Source organism: Delphinus delphis, chromosome 12 (assembly GCF_949987515.2).
Source record: "Delphinus delphis chromosome 12, mDelDel1.2, whole genome shotgun sequence".
NCBI classification, from domain to species: domain Eukaryota; kingdom Metazoa; phylum Chordata; class Mammalia; order Artiodactyla; family Delphinidae; genus Delphinus; species Delphinus delphis.
This window is the reverse complement of record NC_082694.2, coordinates 11445645-11462007: the sequence shown is the minus strand read 5'-3', so window position 1 is coordinate 11462007 and position 16363 is coordinate 11445645. Positions and strand designations below refer to the sequence as shown.

Here is a 16363-nt window from a genome sequence, read left to right as displayed (position 1 = left end):
AATGATAGCTCCAAACTGGAAACAGCCAGGGCATCCATCACTAACAGAGCAGATAAATAAACTATGGTCTAGTCATGAAATGGAATACTACTTAGCAATAAAAAGGAATGTACTATTGATACACATAAATGGCATGTATTAATTTAGAAAACATTATACTGGGATCACTTGCTCTGGAGGAAGCCAGCTGCCATGATGTGAGGACACTCAAGCAGCTTCGTGGAGAGGTCCACATGGGAGAAACACTGAGGCTTCCTGCCAACAGCCATGTGAGTACAGCTCCTTGGGGGTGGATCTGCCAGCCCCAGTCAAGCCTTTATATGACTTAAGCCCCAACCAACATCTTATGTACAACCTCATGAAAGACCCAGAGCCGCCCAGCTAAGATGCTGTGAAACTCATGACCCACAGAAGCCGGTTGTTAAGTTTTGAGGTAATCTGCTACACATCAACAGATAAGGAGTACACATGGCACTGTCATACACACAAACAACTGATGGGCATGAACTAGTATCTTATTTTAAAACACTTTAATAATATGTAACACACCAAGAACAAAGCAAGAATCATAAAAGTATAGCCTAATGAATTATCACGAAGGTTACACACACCTGTATAATCTCTACCCAAGTGCAGGGAAATCACATTACATGACCAGACTCTCCCCTTGGTCTCCCTCTCAATCGCTCCCTCCCTCCTGCCCATACTAGCTGCCGTCCTGACTTGTAACTCCATAAATTATTTTTGACTGCTTTTAAATAGTAAAGAAATGGTATTAGACACTATGTATTCTTTTCAGTCTGGCTTCTCTCACTCAACGTGGCTAATAAGATTCATCTTAGTGTCTACTGTAGCTGTGTTTCACGCATTTTCATGGCTGTGTGGGATTAAATTGAATTAATATACCACCAAAAATATGCTGTGTGAACATATTATGTAATTCCATTTGTATTAAATTCTAAAACAGACAAAACTAAAACACAGTAGGAACAAAAACAGAATAGTGGTTACCTCTGGGAGGGGAAGGGCAGGGCCTGGGAAGGGCATGAGGGACCTTTCTGGGGTGATAGTAATGTTCTCTATTTTGATAGGGGTTTGGGTTACATAGGTGAATGCCTCTGCCAGAATTCTGAGAGTGTACACTTAATAGTTTTGTATTTCATTGTACTTTACAGCAAAAGAAAAAAATCGGAGCCATGTTGACAGGATGTACGCCATGCAATGATATGATGTGACATGACGTGACAGGACAGGATAGGGTAAGATAGGATATATGGTATGATATATGATATGATATGATATGATATGGTGTGATGTGATGTGATAGGATAAATGGGATGGTAGGATATGATACGATATAATGGGATGTGATGTGATGTGATATGATGTGACGAGAAGGGCATCTCCCCTCATACACTTCCCCAGAACCCATAACCTCAGCCTAAACATGAGAAAAACATCAGACAGACCTGAATTGAGGAACATTCAACGAAATACCTGACTGATACTTTTCAAAAGTGTCAAGGTCATGAAAAACAGGCAAAGACAAAGGAATTGTCACAGCCCAGAGGAGGCCAAGGAGCTGTGACAATGAAACACGTGGTGTCCTGGATGGGGTCCTGGAAGAGAAAGAGGCCATCTCGGGGAAAACTGAGGAAACCTAAGTAAAGTCTAGAGTTTAATTCATAGCAACGTACCGATGCTGCTGCCTTCGTTTTGACAAATGTACCGTGGTTCTGCAAGACGTTAACAACAGGGGAAACTTGGTGAGAGGGATATGAGAAAACTCTGTTATCTCTGCAACTTTTCTATAAATTGAAAATTATTCCAAAATAAAAAATCCATTTTAAAAAGAGACAACAAAGCAGAAACTAACACACCATTGTAAAGCAATTATACTCCAATAGAGATGTTAAAATAAATAAAATAAATAAAATTTAAAAGAGACAACAAGCAAGGCAACAACAAAATCAAAAAGGCCGTTGTGTATTAAAACACACACACACACACACACACACACACACACACACACACACACACACACACACCACTGGACAGGAATAAAGACACAGACATAGAGAATGGACTTGAGGACACGGGGAGGGGGAAGGGTAAGCTGGGACAAAGTGAGAGAGTGGCATGGACATATATACATTACCAAATGTAAAATAGATAGCTAGTGGGAAGCAGCCGCATAGCACAGGGAGATCAGCTCGGTGCTTTGTGACCACCTAGAGGGGTGGGATAGGGAGGGTGGGAGGGAGACGCAAGAGGGAGGACATATGAGGATATATGTATATGTATAGCTGATTCACTTTGTTATAAAGTAGAAACTAATACACCATTGTAAAGCAATTATACTCCAATAAAGACACTAAAAAATTTATTAATTAATTTAAAAAAAAAAAAAAAGCAGCTGTGTGTGGGACTTCCCTGGTGATCCAGTGGTTAAGACTTCGCCTTCCAATGCTAGGGGTGCGGGTTCGATCCCTGGTCGGGGAGCTAAGATCCCACATGCCTTGTGGCCAAAAAACTAAAACATAAGACAGAAGCAATACTGTAACAAATTCAATATAGACTTTAAAAAAAAAAAAAAAAGCAGTGGTGTGTGTTTTTCTCTAAGTCAAAATGAGTTTTGGTCTAGGGGAAAGAACATCTTCAGATACCAATGCGAATGCCCTCATGACAAGGAACATCCTTGGCACCTAAGCTTTTGACCACCATGTGACTCCTGGCAGCACAGATGTTCTGGAATAAAATACCAACAAGAACTTGAAAACCAACCCTGGTTTCCCAGTAGGGCTCTGCTTCAATAACCCGTACCTTGGTCCTGGTCTCTTTGGTAACTTCCTTCTGGAGACACGTCCAGCTCAGCCCAAGATAAACTCCCTCTTCTCTTTGAAATCAGCAAGAATCAAAAATGCTCCATCTCCATTAAAAGGTGAGGTGCACCCCGCTACAAGCATTCATGGCTCCCCAGAGGCAGTGAGCACAGGGGCCCATCTGCCTTCTAGCAAATACTGCGATCACAACTCGACCTCCGATGCCCCAAACCTTGACACCACCCTGAGAACACCACGCACAACCTGGATGAGTAGACGGTGAATGAAAGAGAAACTGTTGAGTCATCTTGCGGTAACTGTCAAAGGCTGCAGGCCCTGAGCCAGCGGGCGCCTGAGAAGATGCAAAGGGGGTCGTTTCTAAGTGCTGAGGTTTAATTCTAGCTGTGACGTTCCCTCAACTAGTGAGAGGTATTTTGGCTGATGGGCAAAGTCTACAAAGTTCTCAGGAAGAAAGGCTCTGAAGACGGAGAGAAAAGGGAAGAAGGGGAAGGAAAGATCCCTCCCCAGAGACAAAAACCTCACAGGAATCCCTGAAGGAGGCAGTTCCAGACCCCACCCCTGCATCCTGGGCCTCCACTGAGTGACCGAGTGATCATGGGAAGGGAGTTTCCCTCTCCATCCTTTATCTCCCCTTCCTTCCTTGAGCTTTCATTAAGCGCCTACACCAGCTAAACACTGGGAATTCAAAACAAGCCGGGCTGGCTCCTACCTTCAAAGGGCTTGGAGTCCAGCGTGGAAGACAGAGCAGGAGGAAGACGGGTCCGGAACAAAGTGCACATGTCATCATTAGGCCTCAAGTGGCTGGATGGGTGCCGCCTCCCAGGGGTGGCCTGGTTGTTTTCTGGAATGCAGAGCCTTTGGTCTAGCAATTACCTTTGCCTGGCTCCGTCAGGAGGACCCGAGAGAAGGCAGAGCAGTGAGAACCTAGTCGCTCTGCAGGATCCGCTGAGGAGTGGGGTGTCTGTGGGCAGAGAGAGGAAGTCCCAGGAGGGAGGGAGGGAGGCAGTGGGGCGGGGAGGGCAGGAGGAAAGGGGTGGAAGGGTGAGCAGGAAGGAAGAGAAGGGGGAAATGGGGCCAAGTGAGCAGGGGATAGGAGCAGATAATCTCCCGAGACAAAAACACGAACTGTCACCAAACTCAGGCATGTCTCTCCCTAGGTAAAGGTACACGCGGCAGCTACTGCTGGGGCTCTTCCTCCCCTGCCCAGGATCCTGGCGATGCTGCATCAGCTCAGCCCGAGGGGGCAGCTCCTGACTGGTCCAGGTCACCACGGGGATCTCATCCTCCAGGACAGTGACTGGTTTAGAAATGAGACTTGAAGCTTCAAACAAGGGGGGTTACTTTTTAGGGTGCGTGTGGGGAGTGCTGAGATGGGAGTGGCACCTGAGAGGTTAGCTAAGAAAGCAGTACTGGGTTTACGGCTGACAGCTCAGGGTCCTGGAGGATGCCCAGCCCTGTAGTCTACAGGTACAACCAGGCCTTAACTGGCTCCTCAGACCATGCTCCGACCACAGGATGGTGGAGTCTGCTGGCTTAGGGGGCTCCCTGTTTCCAATTGTAGTGACACCTTTGGTAACCCAAAGGATGTCTTTGGGGGAACATTATGGTACACAAATTCTGCAGGAGAAGATCTAGAGGGCAAATCCGTCATCTTCAACAACGAATCCTTTCACTGGCTGTGTAGGAGGCACCCTTGGTGAGTCTAACATGCACAGGAGCCAGGGTTCCCTCCTAGACCTTGAGAGCTACCTGTCCACCTACCTGTCCAGTTACAGGTAAATGGAAAGATGGCCATGGAGATTCCCTCAGGGGCCCATGATGACCTGGACTTCGAGGCCTGGGGTCCCTGAAGGGCAAAGAGGAGGTCAACACTCTCCCACGGCTGCCAGGAGGGCATGGGGAGAGACCCTGCGGGTCTGAGGGTCTCCCATGATGTCTGAGTTCCCACAATAAGTCCATAAATAGTGTCAAAAGAAACAGAGGTTTGCACATAGTCCATGGAGCCGTCCCTGTGAGGAGAAGAGCAAGTAATCAGGGGCCCTGCAGTCACTTTTTGTCACGGTCATAACCACGTAAGAACCAGTCTCAGCTCCTGGAATCAACCCACCTGCAAAGCCTTATTCACGGAGGGAGAACAGGGTATAAATGTTGTAGACTGGATGTGATTGTAAGGTAGCGGATGGACAGAAGGGAACTTAGAAAGAAAAGAGATGCTATCGAAGCTCGGTGCAATGAAGTAAATAAAAATAAAAACATATCCACACTAACAGGAGGTCACAGGAGAATCTCAGCTCCCTGGCAGGGAGAGAAGTGGGCAGAGGACTGCGGGACGGCACCCCGAAAACAGCGCCGGTTCTGAGATCTCATGACACAGTCAGAATGGCTTCCGTTAGAAAATAGGCCTGATTTCCTCCGAAATTGCAGTCCCTCCCGAGGCTGAGAGGAATGAGCACCCATGACCCCTAGTCTCTCTACACAGACATTGGTCCCTTGCATGCATAACATTTCCTTTTGGAATCAATCAGCAAGTCTCTGCCCAAAAAGCCAAGCTATTGCCCAGCTTCAGATCAAAGTCACGGCCAGAGGAAGGAGGAGGGAACTTAACAGGCAGTGTTTAAGTGCCCCCATTCAAGGCAGAAATGCCTGACCTGGCTTCCCAGGTGCTCTTCTGAGACATCCTTCACTCACTGCAGTGACCCAGAGACTCAGGAAGAAGCCAATGATGGGCGCCCAGTGCTCTGTCGGTCTGGCACGCATCTCCCCTTTTCTGGGCCACATCACCTCCTTTTGTCTTTAGCAGCCTCCCACTCCCTCCCCCACCCACGCGGTTCTGGTTGGTGACCCGCCCCAGGGGCCACTTCAAGGAAAGGCAATGGCAATGGCCAGCTGGGCCAATGAGGGTGACCTGGGCCAGGCTGGAAGCCAAGAAGAGTCTCTCTCTTCCAGCCTGGCTGCTGAGCTGTGAGACATGCACCCAAAGCTCCAAAGGCCACGAGGTGGCCAGGGTTTGTCTGGACGTAAGGAGAGCAGAGCTGAGGACTCCTGGCTGTGTCACCCTAGCAACCTGAACTCCAGCCTCTGTGCCTGAAGCCAAGGTGAGCTGTTTCTGTCTCTGCAAGTGAAACAAAAGTGAAATAAAAGCAAACTAATTGGGGTGCTTCTGGTTGAAAACCAAAAGTTTGGTTGAAACCCAACTCACAGTGGCCTGAACAGTAAAGGGAACTTGCTACTTCACGGAACTGCAGGGACAGGACAAGGGGCAGGGTTCAGGGCACGTTTGACTCCCTGGCTCAGTCATGCCCTGCCTCTATGAGTCACTTCCTCCTAGGGCTGGCTTCCCTCTTGGTGACAAAATGGCTGCACACCTAGCCGACCTCACATCCAGATTCCACCGCATCCAAAATGAGAGGGCGTGCCCATCCGGCAGATCTCTCAGATAAGCAAGGAAGCATCTTTCCCAGGAGCCCTCAGAAACCTCCCTTCCTATTTCATTGGCCAAAACTGGATCACGGGACTATTCCTGTACCAACCGGAGTAGCACTGGCTTCCTCAGGGTTACGGGTCAATCCCTTTGTCAAGGTGGGGGGTTGATGAGGTGACTGGTCTACTTTCTCTGAATTATACAACCTACGGGAGAGGGTCACGTGCCCAAATGAAACCTAGGAAGTTCTGGGAAGTGGCGTCATGTGAAGACAAACGCTTACTTCATTAACACTGTGGCAAACAAGGAAGAAAAGAAATTACTATTGGGTTGGCCAACAAGTTCGCTTGGGTTTTTCCGTAAGATGTTACAGAAAAACCCGAACAAACATTTTGGCCAGCCGATAAATGTTAGGTGTTATTATTGTTGTTTTCATTGACCTGTAATTACCCAAACATTTTGCCTTAAGTAGTACTACTATATTAGGTTTGTATCTTCCTTATGGTTTTTCTCCCTTTGCCCTAATTTTTTATTATTTATTTATTTCCCAATCATTTCTTTAAATTGACGTATAGCTGAGTTACAATATTGTATTAGCTTCAGGTATACAACATAGTGATTCAAAAATTGTATAGATTAGGGGCTTCCCTGGTGGCGCAGTGGTTGAGAGTCCGCCTGCCGATGCAGGGGACAGGGGTTCATGCCCCGGTCCGGGAAGATCCCACATGCCACGGAGCGGCTGGTCCCATGAGCCATGGCCGCTGAGCCTGCGCGGCCGGAGCCTGTGCTCCGCAACGGGAGAGGCCACAACAGTGAGAGGCCCGAGTACCACCAAAAAAAAAAAAATTGTATAGATTATACTCCATTTAAAGTTATTATAAAATACTGGCTATAGTCCCTGTGCTGTACATGGTAGCTCTATATTTAATTTCTGAGGAACTTCCATACTGTCTTCCATAGTGGCTACACCATTTTGTGTTCCCACCACAGCGTACAAGGGTTCCGGTTTGTCTACATCCTTCCCAACGCACGCTGTCTTTTTGTATTGGTCTCTTAAAGCAGGTAGAAAACAAAACGTGGAGTTACAAACCAATGTTACAATAAAGCTAGCATTTATAATCACCCAGGTATTTATTGATACATCACAATCTTCTCTAAGGGAATTTCTCACATTAAATTAGTAAACAGAATTTAGAATGATCAAATCCTGCAGATCCCACCTCTTCACTGTCTCTGTCCTCTCCTCTCTGCGTTCTTCACCAGAACTATTCCCTTTTCACACTTCATCATTATCCCCTTTGAGAGTCAAACGAGAGATCAAATATAAAAAGTGTGCAACCAACTGCACAGACAGCCCTGTGAAGGGGAAGTGGGACCACTGAGTCTCCTGGCCTTTTACCAGCAGGGGTTTTAGTTCCTTTCTCTAGATCTCTCTTTCTCTCAGTCTCTCTCAGTCCCTTCCTGTCTCTCTCTCTGCCAGTATCCTGTGGAGGGACCCTTGGTTAGTTTACTATTTTCTTTTCTTCCAACTGTTGGTCCAACCAGGAAACAATTCTGCCTTTTACAACCATAACTGGGAGGCAACATGGGCTAAGTCATCATTTTAAATCCATGATAAAGACCCTCACCCGGTTGGAGAACTAGCACAACGACAGTAACTTCTAACCACACCCATCTTCTAACCACACCCCCTCCCATCTCTCTGCCCTCCCCCTCCAATCCTCTAGAATCTTGGTCTAGCATTCCTTTACTTTCATTTTATAGAGTTTCTCACATATCCAGGTATGTCTAAAGAGTATATTGTTGGCTTAATTTATGCTAACTTTGTAAAAAAAAAAAAAAGGAATCAGCACACCAATGTTCATAACAGCACTATTCACAATAGCTGATACACAGAAGCAACCTAAGTGTCAATTGACAGAGGGATGGATAAAGAAGATATGGTACATATATACAACGGACCACTACTCAGCCATAAAAAAGAATGAAATAATGCCATTTGCAGGAACATGGATGGACCTAGAGATTATCATACCAAGTGAAGTAAATCAGACAGAGAAAGACAAATATTATATATCACTTACATGTGGAATCTAAAAAAATAATACAAATGAACTTATTTATGAAACAGAAACAGACTCACAGACATACAAAACAAACTTATGGTTACCAAAGGTTAAAAGGGGTGGGGGAGGGATAAATTAGGAATTTGGGATTAGCAGACATAAAATATTATATATCAAATAGATATACAACAAGGACTTGCTATATAGCACAGGGAACTTACTCAATGTCTTGTAATAAACCATAATGGAAAAGAATATGAAAAAGAATATATATATATTCATATATATGTGTGTACATGTATATATATATGAATCACTTTGCTGTACATCAGCAATTAACACAACATTGTAAATCGACGATACTTCGGTAAGAAAAAAAAAGCCTTGGGCTTCCCTGGTGGCGCAGTGGTTGAGACTCCGCCTGCCAGTGCAGGGGACACGGGTTCGTGCCCCGGTCCGGGAAGATCCCACATGCCACGGAGCAGCTGGGCCTGTGAGCCATGGCCGCTGAGCCTGCGCGTCCGGAGCCTGTGCTCTGCAACGGGAGAGGCCACAACAGTGAGAGGGCCGCGTACCACCAAAAAAAAAAAAAAAAAGCCTTGTCTTTAGCAAGTTTGATGTTTATAATACAATATTATTTTCTATACTCACTATACTATGCCTTAGCTCTCCAGGCCTTTTTTATCTACTGGTTGCAAGTTTGTACCTTTAAACAACATCTGTCTTATTCTTCCTACCACCCAGCCCCTGGTAACCACGATTCCACTCTGTCTTAATGAGTTCACAGCTTTTTTAGATTTCACGCATAAGAGGAGCATCATTTTCTAACGAGCCTAAAGTCATACATGGAGGATCCCTGCTCACCATCCTTTCAGGCACCTGGGCTTATGACCTGTCATTCATTCTCCACGCACCCATCCCTCAGGGACTAAAAGATTCATCTCTGGAGAAATTAACCCTGACAAAAACAAAACACTAATACTGGTCTGCCACTGAAAGGCTGGTTCTCTCTGATCGAGAAAGCCTGTGGCCAAGGACCCTGCCTGATTACAATCAGCATTTTGCTCATATTACTCACTTCACTCCTATTTTGAACAAACACCCAAGACTGACTAGACACTTAACAAAAGCCTCCGACACGAAAGCCAGAGGTCAAAAGTACAAACGGGAAAAGAAAAAGGAACTCAAAGGAAATAGAGACAAAGCATAAAAGGAAACATCTCAAAAATTACCATCAACTATTCCCAAGAAATAAGAGACTTTGCAACCAGAAAACAAGAACAGATGCTATAAAAAAGGAATAAAGAACTCAAAGAACTTTTGAAAATTAAAAATACAATAGTAGATATTTAAAATCACTCAAGAACAGTTGGAAGATAAAGTTGAGAAAATCTCCCAGGAATTACAATGAAAAGGTAAAGAGATGAAAAGGATTAGGAAACTAGAAGACAAGCCCAGGAGGTCCAACATGTGAACAAAAGGAGTCCAGATAAGAGAGCAGTGCAAATAGTTGAAGAACATGAGTTTCCAAAGAGCCCATCGTATGCCCTCCATAATGAAAGAAATGAAAGAAAAAGAGGCCCACATCAAGCCACAACATGGTGAAATTCCATGAAACCAGTGCTAAAAAGAAAGTCCTAGAAACTTCCGGGAGGGAGGAAGAAAAACAAGTCATATATTTATATATTAAAATGCCAGGGTGCAGAAGTGATCAGATTCATTAATAACAATGTTGGATACTTGAAAGCAATGGCATAATGTCTTTAAAATTCTGGGGGAAATTTTACTTCCAGCCTAGATTTCTACACCTGTACAAATATTCAGCCGATTTTGATAGTAAATATTTTCAGACATGAAGATCTCAAAAATCTCAAAAAGTTAACTCTCTGGTATCCTTTCTCAAGAAGCTATTAGATGAGAGACTGTCCTGGTTATCTATGGCTATGGTAACAATGTACCCCAAAACTCAGTGGCTTAAAACAACAATTCATTATCATTATATCTCACTACTCTTTCTAACAGGAATTTGGACACACAGGATCAAGTAGAGATGGCGTGTCTCCGCTTCTCCGTGTCTGGGGCCCCAGCTTAGATAACTTAGATGGCTGGAGGCTGGAGCGGTCGGGAGTGGTCAGCATCTCTCTATGGGGCACCTCTACATGGACCAGCTCGGGCTTCCTCACAGCGTGGCAGCCTTAGGCTGGTAGAACTTTTCACATGGAAGCTTGGGGCCTCAAGAGACAGTAAGTGGAAGGTACCGGTCACTTTAGGCCTGAGCCTGGACACTGTCACTTCAGCCATATCCTGTGGGTCAAAGCAGTCATAAGCCACCCAGATTCAAGGGGAGGGTTCACAAAGCACACCTCTCAATGGGAGCAGTGTTAAAGAACTCATGGCCATCTCTAATCCTCCACAAAGGGTAACCAAAAAAGAGAAGGCCTGGGGAAACAGTGACTTGACTATAGAGGAGATGCAAAGGAATTTCCCAAGATAATGGTGAAGACGATGGTAAAGCCAGACTAAAGCCCCAGAAGGAGGCCTCCTGGATGGATGTGTCCATGGCGGGCCAGGAGGAACAGAACTGCCAGTTAACTGACAAGTTTGACCAAATTGAGAGGAGTGCAACTGTTGTATCCAAAAGTGTGGAGGCCAGGGAGTGATGAGTTTATACAAAACTAAGCAAATGAATAAAAGGGGCAATTGTTAGCCCAAGAGAACACCAGAAGTTGTGAAAGAAAGGAAATGAAATATGGTACACTAAGGGGCATGGCTGAGAATAATACTTATGTAGTCACAGCGATGTGAACACTGGATAGTGATTTAAGTAAAAATGGGGATGCACGGATTTGGGGGAATAAGGAAAGAAAGTGGGCATTAGTGGGAATCTTCATTTTTTATACCAGTAAGTCATTATATAATCAAGAAGTAGCTGCTTATGCATGCTTTTAAGGAAATAGAGGTAAATAACATAAGAATCCAATGAAAGACTTGGAAGTGTTTGCCAGTGAGGAAAGGGGATGAGGGATGAAGGGGGTGGAACAGGGGTGGATGCTTCTCACTCCAAACCTCATAGTATTTTTTGTATTAAGTAGGTTCATACATTATGTCATGAACATAAAAATTAAATTGTAAAAGAGCAAGCTATAGGACAAAACACATAGCATGATCTTGTTTATATAAGAAAATGTTCGCATGTATATGTGAACTCATAGGAAAATAGAAAAAGTAGAAAAAAACCCTACAACACACTAAAGTATTCAAAGTGGTCGGAGGACCAAGAGTCCATCAACAAATGAACGGGTAAACAAAATGTGGTCTATCCATGCAGTGGAGTGTTATCCAGCCTTAAAAAGGAAGGAGATTCTGTCATGTGTCACAATATGGACGAACCTTCAGGACACTCTGCTAAGTGCAAAAGCCAGACTCCAAAGGACAAATATTGGATGATTCCACTTATGTGAAGTAACTACAGTAGAGATTCGTAGAGACAGAAAGTAGAATGATGCTTGCCAGGGGCTGTGGGGAGGAAGGACGAGGGAGTTAGTGTTTAATGAGTAGAGTGTCAAACTGTGAGGATGCCGAAGTTCGTGGGTGATGGTCGCACAACACTGTGAATGTACTTAATGCCACTGCACACTTAAAAATGGTTAAAATGGTAAATTTTATTTTCTGTGTATTTCACCACAATCAAAAAAGAAAAAATGGTTGGGGGAGGGGACAGTTTAAGAAACTTTCACGTTTTCCATATTATTTGACTCTTTGCAATGAGAAGTTTTTCATGAAATACTTGCATGTATATAGAAGACTGAGGGGAAAAACTAAACCTTCGCAAAAGTTAAGGAAGAGAAATGTGCATTGCTCCAGGGAAGGAAAGAAAAGGCAGTGAAGAGAAACAAGGGGGAAGGGGAAACAGGCAGGCCCAGCACAGCCAGGTCAGGGAGGGGAGCCCTGAGGAAGCGTGGTGAGGGGGTCTGGGGGACCCAGAAAGGTCAGGTGGGGCCTATAAGCCTTGCATTGTGCACACCCACTCGCCCCCCAGGCCCTCAGGAGAGAGCTCCGGTCTGCCAAGAAACAAACTCAAAAACATTCTAAAATCTTATCTCATTTCAGATGTTGCTTTTAAATATTCCCTGCAAACCCCAGGGAGGAGCCTCAAGTGGCCCAGAATCCTCTGGGGTCCCAGTCAAGGACATGCTGTCCTATGCACCACAGGGCAGGTGTGACCCTCAGCAGCCGGGGCATTCCCGGAGCCTGGGGGACCCTCCACCGGAGTAGGGACAAGAAGGACTCGGCCTGGCAAGCTGGTCTTGGGGAGAGACGGGGGACCTTGGCTGTGCCCACACCACACCTGGGGAGGCGGACTAGTGGATGAATCCCTGCACTGAGGGCAGCTATGATGTGCACAGAAAACTGCACAACCAGGTTTTTGTTTTTTTTGGAAGCAAACTGTTTCCTGGGCTCTTATGTCCTGGGAGTGCCGGACCCTGTACAAACTTCCCACTATACACACAGCACTCACACTAATAAACCCCACCCCCTCCCATACCTACTTGAACTTCAAAGGCCTGGGGAGCGGAGACCGGCCACAGGAGGCCTCACCTTGCCTCAGTGAATCTGAGCTAGAGAAGCTTTATTTCTGGCCTCCCATGGAGCATTTTACTGCAGCAGAATGTTAAAAAAAAAAACATCGAGAAATCAGGATCACTGTCTTCTAACCCCCGTAAGATCAAATCTGATACAACGTGAACTTTCAAGCAGATAGCACAATCTTTAATCACTGGGGAAAAACAATATGAAATGTAGCCTCTTATTTCAACTCTGAAATTATGAGGTCAATAAGCAAGAACTAGCTAGAATGGAAAAGTGTTTGTTAGGGTAATTTGTACCTTTTTTTCTCCTTTTTTTTTTTCCTTTTTGGTGTCACACCACAGCCAGCAACACTAAACAGCTACTCAACAGTTTATAAGTGTCCCAACAATCCAGCGGCACAGATATTATCCCCATTCTTTTGAATCAGCAAATGTAAGCTCAGGAAGGTAAAATCACACTTGATGACAATCACACAGGCAATAAGCTGCCGGCCGGCTTTCCAGCCCCCGCCTGCCTTTCCCTCTGTCCCTAAGCAGACCATTTAATTCACAGCAAAGAACCTTCTACAAGGCCCAAATCAGCAGTTTGGATATTAGCATTCTTTCCCATCATTTAAACTGCAGTTACCTAAACTGAAAAGACAAAGAGATGACAGCCCACGAAGAAACTGAAAAGATGGAGGAAGATAGGAAAAGGGGTGTGACAGAACTAAATATGACTTAAAGCAGCAGGACCTCCTTGCCCTCTGAAAAATTACTGAGGCCTCCACACAAAAACCTGCACATAGATGTTTATAGCAGTTTTATTCACAATTGCCAAAACTTGGAATCAACCGAGATGGCCTTCAGTAGATGAATGGATAAATAAACTGTGGTTCATCCAGACAATGGAATACTATTCAGCAAGAAAAAGAAATGAGCTATCAGGCCATGAAAAGATATGGATGAAGCTTAAATACATATCAGTAAGTGAAATAAGGCAATCTGAAAAGGCTACATACTATATGATTCCAACTGTATGATTGTAGAAAAGGCAAAACTATGGAAACAGTGAAAAGATCAGTGGTTGCCAGGGGTGGGTGGTAGAGAGAGAAAAATAGAGCACAGAGAATTTTTAAGGCAGTGAAAATACTCTGTATGATACCAAACGATGGGTACATGTCATTATACTTTTGTCTAGACCCACAGAAAGTACACCACCAAGAGTGAACTGTAATGTAAACTGTGGACTCAGTGATTATGATAAATCAATAGATTCATTTCTGGTTAAAAAAAATACACACACACACACACAAACAAAAAAACACACAAAAAAACAAAAAACAAGTACCATTCTGGTGAGTGATGTTAATAATGGAGGGGGGGGCTATGTCTGTGTGAGGACAGGGGGTATATGGGATATCTCTGTACCTCCCTCTCAATTTTGTTGTAAACCTAAAACTGCTCTTTAAAATTGTCTTTAAAAAAATTATTGGGGGCCCCAAATATCTATTGGTATTTATCATTTCAGAAATTATAACAGAAAAATTGTTCAAATATTTATTAAATCATTTGAAAATAACAGTATTAAAATCTAATTAGAAAAGTAGCATTGTTCTGCATTTTTACAATTCTCTTTCATATCTGCCTTAAAACTGCTGGATTCTCATGTCTGCTTCTGCAGACATGTTGGAAAATTATACATCATGTAGTCTCTGGGAACTACCACTGTACACTTGTGAGAAAATGAGAATGAAAAGGCCAATAACTGCTTCATATTATTACTAAAATAATTTCTAACTTGTGAAGCTCCTGGAGTCCTGGGTACCGCCCGGAGTCCCTGGACCATGCTTTGAGAATCATGACATAAAGAACTAGGTGTGAGAGAGAAGGAAAAAGAAGGTGGGGAGACACTCAAGGGCACACCCACCATCTCACACCTGTCAGCTTTCACCTTCCCTAAGCTCCCCTCTCCCCACTGGGTACCACCAGGGCAGAAACTGCAGCTTCCTGGCCAAGGACAGGCTGCTTTTACTCCAAGCATCTCCTTCCCTCTAAGCCCAGCTCAACCTTCAGACATAAACTAAACATGGGCTAAGTAGTTAATCTTCCTTCGGAACATACTGGTGTTCTTAACTGGAGCTTTCTTAAACTAAAACTCCAAAGCCTGATTCTAAAAGTGGGCTTATCAGTCGGCCTGAGATGGGGTCAGCCGCCCAACAGAGCACAGGAGAAACAGTCCCCATTGAGACACAAGGGTTGAGTTCTGGTCCTGACTGGCCGGTCCCTGGGTTATTTTCTCCCTCTGTAAACTTAGGCTGTACCAAGCCCCCTGCCCACTTCTCAGGGCTGTCCTGGCATCAAATGACCTCGTGGACCTGAGCCCACCTTACAACCCAAGCACCCCAGCTGCTCTTAGGCCGCCCCTCTGCACACCTAGACTCCGCGGGGCCCCTGGGAGCCTGCCCCACGCTGACGACCAGATACACCCTGGGCAGAGCCAGTCCACCCCTGTGCCGGGAAAATGCCCTCACTTCCCGGCAGGCACAACCCGAGAGACGCTGTTCTGCCCCCTGTTTCCGCGCTCCTGGTCCGGACAGGGTTGCAGAGTGGCCCTGGGCGCGCTCCACTCCCGCCTCATCCTGGGTTTTCTGCCCCTTATTCCCTGCAGAGGTGGGACACGCGGAGGCGGGGAGTCAAGAAACAAGTTTAGAAGCAAGGCCGATCCTTCCAGCCACCACTCTCGGCCGAGCACCCCGCCCGCCACTGTGGGGGCCCACCCGTGCACCCCGACTCCCGGTGTAGGAGGGAGCTCGGCGGGCGGAGGACACCTCCGGGGGCAGATGAAGTCGCCGGCTCTGCAGCGCCCACAGGGCTGGGGACAGCAGTCCATCATCTGCCAAGTCGGGAGGGACCTGCTTCTCGGGCACAGCACCCACACCCCCAGCTCGCCCTCGCCCGGGGCGCACCAGGACGGCGCTGCCCGCAGGGACGCGCGGGGACCGAGGGGATGCGGCCGGCGGCGGGACGCACGGGGCGGGGTGGCGACGAGGCCGGTACCTGTGCCGGAAGAGCGGGCAGCCGCCCAGAAGCCAGCGCAGCTCGTTCTTGAGGCTCCAGAACTCACAGTCCAGATAGCGCTGCAAGGACGAGTCCCCGAGCCCCAGGTCCGGCGCCGGTTCCATCGCGCCGCCCGTCCTCTGGCGCGTCCGCGGGGCCGCTTCCCTGCGCACCCCCTCCAGCTGCTGGCATTTGGGGCCGAGAAGCGCACACCCTCTCATCCGCAAGCAGCCACCCAGTCTCCTCCCTCTTCAAAGGCTCGTCCCCTCCCTCCCCCGCGCTGGCCCTGCCCCGACCGACTCCCTAGGCACCAAGTGAAGAAAGAACAGGCCAGGGAATCTGGGCTCTTACAGAGGTCTCCCCTGGAACAAACTCTACTGCCTGGCCCTGGGGCTTTAGTTTCTG

General features: G+C 46.2%; 1 protein-coding gene across 1 annotated transcript in view; it reads right to left on the bottom strand.

Annotated features, from left to right (window-relative positions):
- ACOXL (acyl-CoA oxidase like) overlaps positions 1-15974 on the bottom strand; it is a 366413-nt gene extending 350439 nt beyond the window's left edge. Inside the window, 1 exon segment of the mRNA XM_069541255.1 lies at positions 15959-15974. The gene's annotated coding sequence lies outside the window, so the exon portion shown is untranslated.
- Between the last annotated feature and the right edge of the window lie 389 nt (positions 15975-16363).